The following is an 8023-nucleotide window of genomic DNA, read 5'->3' as shown; positions in this document are numbered from 1 at the left end:
GTCTCTCTCATGCCACTTGGTTTGGCCGCCGCCGCCGCCGCTGTCATCTTTACCAGCTGAGCCATTTTGCCAAGCCCTGTGCGAACTTTTGTCTAATCAACGCCAGGAAGCAAAGCAAAGAAAGTCCAGGAGATCTGAAGAGAATATTGAGTCTATAAATCAAACGTCTTGTCATCAAAGATCAAGATCTTACTAATAACTGAACTGCGGGAGGAGTCTGTACTGTCTCCTAGGATGAGGGACCAGCGCCGAGTTGGCGGTTCTGGCTGAGAGCAAGGGGGGGTGGGGTGGGGTGGGGGAGCCTGCGGCAGAGAAATCTAGAATGTGATTACACATAGACCACGGCTCACACTCTGATCTTGGATAAGTAGGTTAACCACGTGGTGTCCTGTTCTCCCATCTGTGAGATGGAGAGATAAGGCTGGACTGTTGGGTCCGGCGTGCAGATAACTTCCGGAAAGCCCTTTGAGCTTCTTGGAAAAAGCAGCTGAGATAGGAAGAGGCGCCAGCGTGGTGGCGAGCCGCACGATCTGGGTTCAGCCTGGGTAGCTGTAGTCCCTGGGCTGGAACAGAGCTTCATAGCACCCCTCCTGACCTCGGCCTCCTCTCCTTTTTCCCCAGCCCTGCTCCTATTTTCTCAGGATCATGTCTCCTGTCATTCATCTTAGCTCTGGCCCTTCTGGCCTCCGTGATTTTGCTCATATCAACTCCCACACCAGCCCTGATACACCTTCTCACCCCGCTGTCCTCCTGCAGCCCATAAGATCCAGCCTGCCATTTAGAGTGCTCCCTGGGAACGAGGGTTTCAAAAAAAAAAAAAATAGAACCCTATCTCATCTTCAAGAGAACTCTCTTGGGCGAAGCCCTTACTATCCTCATCTGACATGTTTTTAAGACTTTCTCTAATACATTCCATTAAGATACAACTCTCCTAACACTCAGGGGGTGAGAAGGGCAGAGGCAACAAAGGTCACAAATTCAAGGCCAGCCTGAGCTGTGTATTAAGAAGTTGTCTCAAAACACAAAACCCCTTTGCTTTATCTGTACATATTACACCTTAGCGCTTTCACCAAAGGTGGGACAGATAGGATTCCCTTGCCCTAGATTCTCAGATCATCCCCTGAAACTGAGTACGTGCCTCCATTTCCCTAGTATCTTCAGGGTCTTCGACACCTGCCGGGTGTGGATTGAATGCCCTGGCTGCTGGAACACTCAGAATTTCAGTCTGTCACCAAAGTTTGCCTTGGTCCAATACAAATCGCAACTCCAGCCTACAGAAGCTTGTCAGGAGCACACTCTCCTCAAGGGAATCCATCCTTCTCACTGTCTTTGGAGGGTTCTCCATTTAAGTGGGTGGGAAAAGAGGGTGGAAAGACTTCAAAGAACCCAGCTTGGAAGTAGGGGCTATTACTGTGTCTTACATCACAATGGTCACAAGTCTCCTCCATCTCTCAGAGATGCTGAGAGAAATGATACTAGCTAGCCTGCCCCCAGGCGGAAAAAAAGAAACTAGTTTGGGGATGAGGGGATGATAAGACCTGAGTCAGTAAAATGAACAGGAAGCCCCCCCAAACCCTCCAACAGTGTTGGATGCCTCCCAGGTGCCTGTCCGTTCTGCATGCCAAAGAGAGTCCTCTTCCACCTGTCCACACTTCCCCTTTTCTCTCAAAGCCTCTGACTGTTACCCTGCTGTGTCTTCCAGTCATATATTTAATTCTAATCAATTATACAGAGTCATAAAAAAATGAGCGGAGCTCAGTGAGTTTGGGGACAGCCTGGTCTACTAAGTGAGTTCCAGGCCAGCCAGGGCTGCACAGGGAGACCTCGAGTCTCTTACACTCATGAAGAAAAAGTAGGGACGAGGGAATCCATCTACAGCTCAAATGTTTTCTGTCCCAGTCACTAAGACAAAAATTACCAATAAATGGCTTGAGTTATGGAGAAATCATGTTTTGGTTTTCCGGAACCTTAGCTCAGTCCATGTGGCTCACAGACTCCTTAAGGCTATAAATGAACCAATGAATAAATAGAAGAAAGAATGAAGCCAGGCAGTGGTGACGCACGCCTTTAGGTCCCAGCACTTGGGAGGCAGAAGCAGGCAGATTTCTGAGTTCAAGGCCAGCCTGGTCTACAGAGTGAGTTCTAGGATAGCCCTCAGGGCTACACAGAGAAACCTTGTCTGGAAAACTAAGAAGAAAGAAAGAAAGACAGAAAGAGAGAGAGAGCAGGGAAGAAAGAAAGAAAAGAAAGAAAGAAAGGAAGAAGACCTCCTTCCAACCAAACGTCTACCATGAACCAATGACTAGGTGAATGAATGAATGAATGAATGAATGCACGAATCTATTATCGACCAATCGAAAGTCTATAATGCATGATGCTCATTGGGCTGATTAACCAATCAAGAGCCTGTTATCACAGAGACAGATATGAGAAAAAACCCCGAGCTTTGAGAAATGTGCTTATGACACATGCCACACCTTACTCTCTACCCTTATCCTGGGCACCCCACACCCTCTACCTCATATTCCCTTTATCTGCTCACCTCAGGGATAAAATGAATTGCACTCACGAGGTAAAACTGACATCATAAAAACATGACCCTCTCCAGCTTCTGCCCTACCTTTCACTCAAAGCAGGGTTTGCTGAGTGCCTTCAAGAGCTCAGACCCTCTTGGCCCCTTCTGGGTGTGTCTGTGTTCAAGAAGGGAAGCTATGGACTTATGGCTCAGATATGGAATATCCCCTAAAGGATGGTGTATTCAGTGCTGGGCCCTCGTGGGCCAGGACCGTTTTTTGAAGGTGCAGCAAACTTTAGTAGATGGGGCTTACCTGAAACACACACCAACAGCAGCCCTTGAAGCTTAGGCCTGGTGCCCAATACCAACCTCGCTCTGATTTCTCTCCTTCTACAGACATGGGTCTATAGTCAATAGACTGTGGATTGGACTCTCGGAAACCATGAGCCAAAACCCGTCTAACCCGTCTTTCCCCTTTCAAGTTGTGTTAGGTACTTTGGCACAGCCGATGTCGAAGTTACCAGAACAATACCCAGTCCAAAGCAATCTATCTCAATTCACCCAGCAGGCCCCGCCATGGGGAAGCGAGCACATGTTTGGCTCGGAAACTCTCCCAGCAGGCCCCGCTGTGGGGAAGCAAGCGCGGCTCGGACCCCTTTGGAGCTGTTATCATCCCACTGAACGCACTTCTCTTCTCTGACCCACAGATCTGACCGGTCTTGGATGCCAAGTCCAGGGCAGCAGCCTCGAGTGAAGAATTCTGCAGCTCCAAACCTGCTCAGGTGCTCACGCAACGTCATAGCTTTAGATCCCTGCCGCAGGTAATATGAAAACTCGGGTGACTTGATTATTCTTCCTTTTCTCTTTACTACGTTTCCCCATCGTGTGTCCTTTTAAATCTTGTCTCTTAAAGGATAACTCACGATAAGCGCGCCTGCCAGGTTTTGCTGCCTTTTGTTTTCTGGTGTTATACTAACCCAATCTGTATGGAACTTCCATGAGGAAACTCTTTTTTTCTTGTTGTTCTTTAGGTTTTTCAAGACAGGGTTCCTCTGTGTAGTCCTGGCTGTCCTGGAACTCACTCTGTAGACCAGGCTGGCCTCGAACTCAGAAATCCAACTGCCTCTGCCTCCCAAGTGCTGGGACTAAAGGTGTGCACTACCACTGCCTGGCCACGAAACTCTTATTTCAGCTCTACAAACTGGGTGGCCAGATGTCACCACCTATCAAAGTTCAGAAAGGAATAATGTCTGCAGAGACCTGGCCACTGTCACATGCGGTGGGTAGGGGGTGATGGAGGGGAGGACGGGGGTCGTGGTCAGTCTTGGTCTCATGTCTACCCTCCACGAACATTAAGCCATTGCCAGAGAGAAGAAAACTCAGGATTGCGAGCATGAAAAAGTAGCCTAGGTTTGTGTTTAAATATCGATAGGTAGTACTATGTGAATTAGTCATTCCTAATCTGTGAATCTCTCCATACATTTCCCCAAATTGGATAGAGTTAGCAGCAGTCTCCCGCTCTATTTGAGATGAAGAATATTTTTGACAGGGCTGGAGAGACGGCTCAGCAGTTAAGATCAATGGCTGTTCCTCCAGAGGATTCAGGTTCTATTCCAAGCACCCACATCACAGCTCATGACTGTCTGTAACTCTAGTTCCAGGGAACCCAGCACCCCCACATAGACACACATACAGGCAAAAAAACAACCAAAGCTCATAAAAAAAATTAATTATTTTTTTTTGTTAAAGAATGTCTAAGAAACCTTTTAGAGACATGGTTCTCAACCTGTAGGTTACAACCCCTGGGTGGTGGTCGAATATCAGATATCCTAAATATCAGATATTTACATTATGATTTATAACAGCAGCAAAATTACAGTTATGAAGAAGCAACAAAAATAATTCATGGCTTGGGGGAGTGGTCACAGAACAAGAGGAACTGTATTAATGGGTCACAGCATTAGGAAGGTTGAACACCACTGCTCTAGAGAGCTCTGTGCTACACACACACACACACACACACACACACACGTTCGAGGCATTTTGGATAAAAGAGAGTAGAATTATATACAACTAGAGAATATGCCCTGTGGTCTGGGAGATGGAGCATGGAGCTTGGGACATGGTTCAGGCAACCATGCATGGCAACTCAGGTCCTCATGCATAAGTAGTCCCAGAGATGGGAAGTCAGAGACAGGTGGGGGATCCCTGGGACTCCATACTTAGGCTGCAGGTCAGGGAGAGGTCCTGTTTCAAAAAACCAAGGTGGATGGCACCTGAGGGATGATGCCCAAGGTTGACCTCTGATCTCCATTAATCATTTGAGCTACCTTGAAGATGGAGAAAAACTGACTAAGCGGGTGGTACTGAGAGGTGAGGGGTTGGGAAGCCCCACCCCAAGTTGTGACTGAAGATTATACACTCAGAAAATAGTGGGAAAGGGGAGGAAGTTCCAGAATTTCAGGGTACAGGCTGACCCAGCTTTCCCTCAAGAATACCACTTGCCAAGACACATCTTGACCACCACAAGGCAGAAGGTGTATTGTTTGGGGGTCTGTCCTTATATTCACTGAGCCCCGTTTTTCTGCTGTTTCCAAGAGGGTAGGGTGAGGCTTGTGTCTATTCACAGACATCCGAAATTTCCAGCTGACCTTGAATGGGCCATGGTTTCTGGATCTGCCTTAGTTTCATCAGATCTACAAGATGAAGACTCCGGATTCCAGGGCTGGGAGGGAGGTAGCTCCAGGCAGAAAGCTTGCAAACATGTGTTTAGGCCCTAGGAGAAATCAACTAGGTTTGCTTTCCAGGCCCAGGGGCTCAGATCTGCCAACCTAGGAGGTGGAAGAAGGAGAAGCAGATGTTGAAGTCTAACCTCGACTCCATAGTGAGTTCAAGGCCGGTCTGGGCTATCCAAGACCCTGTCTCAAAAAACTAATGAATTAATGCACAAATAAGCAAACAAATCAGGGATCAACTGCCAAACATCCCCCATTGTATCAAGAAACAAATGTTTACAAATATCTCAGGCAGAGAGAATGCACTTCAGTGGAAGCAACCAATATGTCATTGAGAAAGGAATTATTATCTTGGGGACTGTAAGCCTTTCCTTTTCTTTTTCTTTCTTTTCTTTTTTTGTCTTTTTTTTTTTTTTTTTTTTTGAGACAGGGTTTTTCTGTGTAGCCCTGGCTGTCCTGGAACTCACTCTGTAGACCAGGCTGGTCTCGAACTCAGAAATCTGCCTGCCTCTGCCTCCCAAGTGCTAGGATTAAAGGCGTGTGCCAACACTGCCCGGTTGTCAGCCTCTTGCCAATAAATCCAATTAGAAACATTTTTCTTCTTATGATTTGGGGATTTTTTCTTCTTATGATTTCAGGTTGTTTCTGAAAGAGCAGGTTGGCCCCAAATGCACAATCCTCCTGTCTCACCCTTCAAGCGCTGGGATGGCAGGCACTTCCCCACCTTGCCCAGCCCAATCAGCAACATGGTGGCATGGAGCATTCCTAGACCTTTCTCCGTAGGCTGTGGGAAAGGCCCTGCAGGGGTCAGGCATGGACTCCAGCCAAACAGTGGTTTCCAAGATCCAGGACCTTGGGCGAGTTACATCACCCCTTGTACCTTCATTTTCTTATCTCTAAGTGGGGGATTAAATTGTACTAGGCACGTTAGTAGTCTTGCGGTAAGGTGTAATTGGCTTAATGACACCCAGCATGTCGGCAGAGTGGCAAGCCATTCTAGAGGACTGTGTTAGCTGCTGTCACTTCGTCACTTCGTGGTTTCTTCACCTACAGATGTGCCATGATCCAAACGCTCCTGCCCATGTGCTGCATCTTGCCAGTCGCTGATGGCTTCGGGAGAAGGTGGTGTCTGTGATGCAGGCACCTATGAGCCAGCATCCTCCCTCCTGAGATAAATACCTCTCTCCTCTCCTGAGCCACCCGACTCAGATAAGAGCCACATCTTTCTAAATCTATTGGCACGATCTCCCCAGCAGCCGCACTTCACAATTTCTCATTAGACATTATCAATATGCGTTCATAATTTCCACTGAATATTTCCCAACATCCATGTGCTATGCTAGTATATGGGTTTATCCTTATCATAGTGTACGTGTTACATGTACATATGTGCATGCTGTGCTCTGTATGTCTTACATGTGCTCACACACATGTGCTCAATAGTTATCTGCTTATTTATAACTTCGCTCCTCATTGGTTTGCTAATGTGTGGTTCACTGTGATCCAGAAGCACTGGATGGGTATAACATTGTGTCATGATGCAACTGTGTGTATCCTGAGCCAAGGCCCCCATCTCGAATCTCTCAAATTTGTACAGAATGTCCTTGATGCATATACTATCATCCTGTGCATGCGTGTGTGTGTGTGTGTGTGTGTGTGTGTGTGTGTGTGTGTGTGTGTATCTTCTTGGTTTTTGAGACAACTATCTTGGCCCTGCACTCTCCTCCTGCCCACAGCTTCAGGTGTCCACTGCGGCTCTCAGAAGAAGGAGGCTGCTGGATGAATAATAAGCTCAGACCCAGTGGGAGACTGACACAATAAAATCATCCCTTCTTCTGGTGACAGAGAGAGGGGCTCAACCAGTTGGCTAGACCAGCCTCTGTAAACATGGTCCTGTGATGTGCCAAGAGAGCCTAGGTTTTCATTTTGATACAACTTAACAAAACTTAAAGTTTTATCTTATTACACTTAGGTTTGTGTGCATGCATGATTTCTGGTGACAGCATACATATCAGAGGGTAACTAGGGGACAGGGGAGAGAACCAGTTCTCTCCTTCCACCATTTTGGTCCTGGAGAATCAAACTCAGAGGGCCACCCTTGGCAGCAAGCACTTTTATGTGCTTGAGCCATGTCTCTGCCTCTCGACTCACACACACATATTAACCGAGCTTCTACTATATTTCCAGCCTCAAGCCAAGTCCTCTGTGTTGCTGCGACTTGCTCTCAGGAAGCTATACAGGCAAGCAGGATTTGTGAGATGAAGAGGCCTCTGCCCCCAAAGTGTTTTCATCTCGTCAGCAGAGGGGGCGGCTCAGTGTGGCATGTTCTGTGCTCCGTGTCAGTGGTCTACTTGCAGGTTACCTGCGTGCCAGCTACCCACAAGTGAGCCAAGTTTCCCCAGCCTCAGTTTGCACACTCCCTACCTTGTGGGGATCATCATGCAATCTGCACACCACACTGCAATTTGAGGAGCTGAGGAAGAAGTCTCCTATGCAGGACATTTGCCAAAGGGGATGGAGCACTGTTGGCATTATTCTAGTGTACTGGCTGGTTCTGGGTGTCAAACTGACTCAAGCTGGAGCTATCACAGAGAGAGGAGCCTCCCTTCAGGAAATGCCTCCGTGAGATCCAGCTATAAGGCATTTTCTCAATTAGTGATCAAGGGTGGGAGGGCCCAGCCCATTGTGGGTGGTGCCATCCCTGGGCTGGTAGTCCTGGGTTCTATAAGAAAGCAAGCTGAGCAAGCCAGGGGAAGCAATCAAGCCAGTAAGT

General features: G+C 47.6%; 1 long non-coding RNA gene across 3 annotated transcripts in view; it reads left to right on the top strand.

The window, feature by feature from the left end:
- Positions 1-7841, top strand: part of Gm31034 — a 10774-nt gene extending 2933 nt beyond the window's left edge. The window contains exons 1-3 of one of the 3 annotated variants that reach the window (XR_878729.1): positions 2556-2798; positions 3223-3336; positions 3547-3570. This is a non-coding gene — a long non-coding RNA (predicted gene, 31034). Of the gene's footprint in view, positions 1-2555; positions 2799-3222; positions 3337-3546; positions 3571-7437 lie in introns of those variants that run through there. The other 2 variants (XR_387651.4, XR_387652.3) reach the window with 2 other exon arrangements.
- Positions 7842-8023: the final 182 nt, after the last annotated feature.

Source organism: Mus musculus, chromosome 5 (assembly GCF_000001635.26).
Source record: "Mus musculus strain C57BL/6J chromosome 5, GRCm38.p6 C57BL/6J".
NCBI lineage: Eukaryota > Metazoa > Chordata > Mammalia > Rodentia > Muridae > Mus > Mus musculus.
The sequence above is the reverse complement of the archived record's forward strand: the minus strand, read 5'-3'. Positions and strand labels throughout refer to the sequence as shown.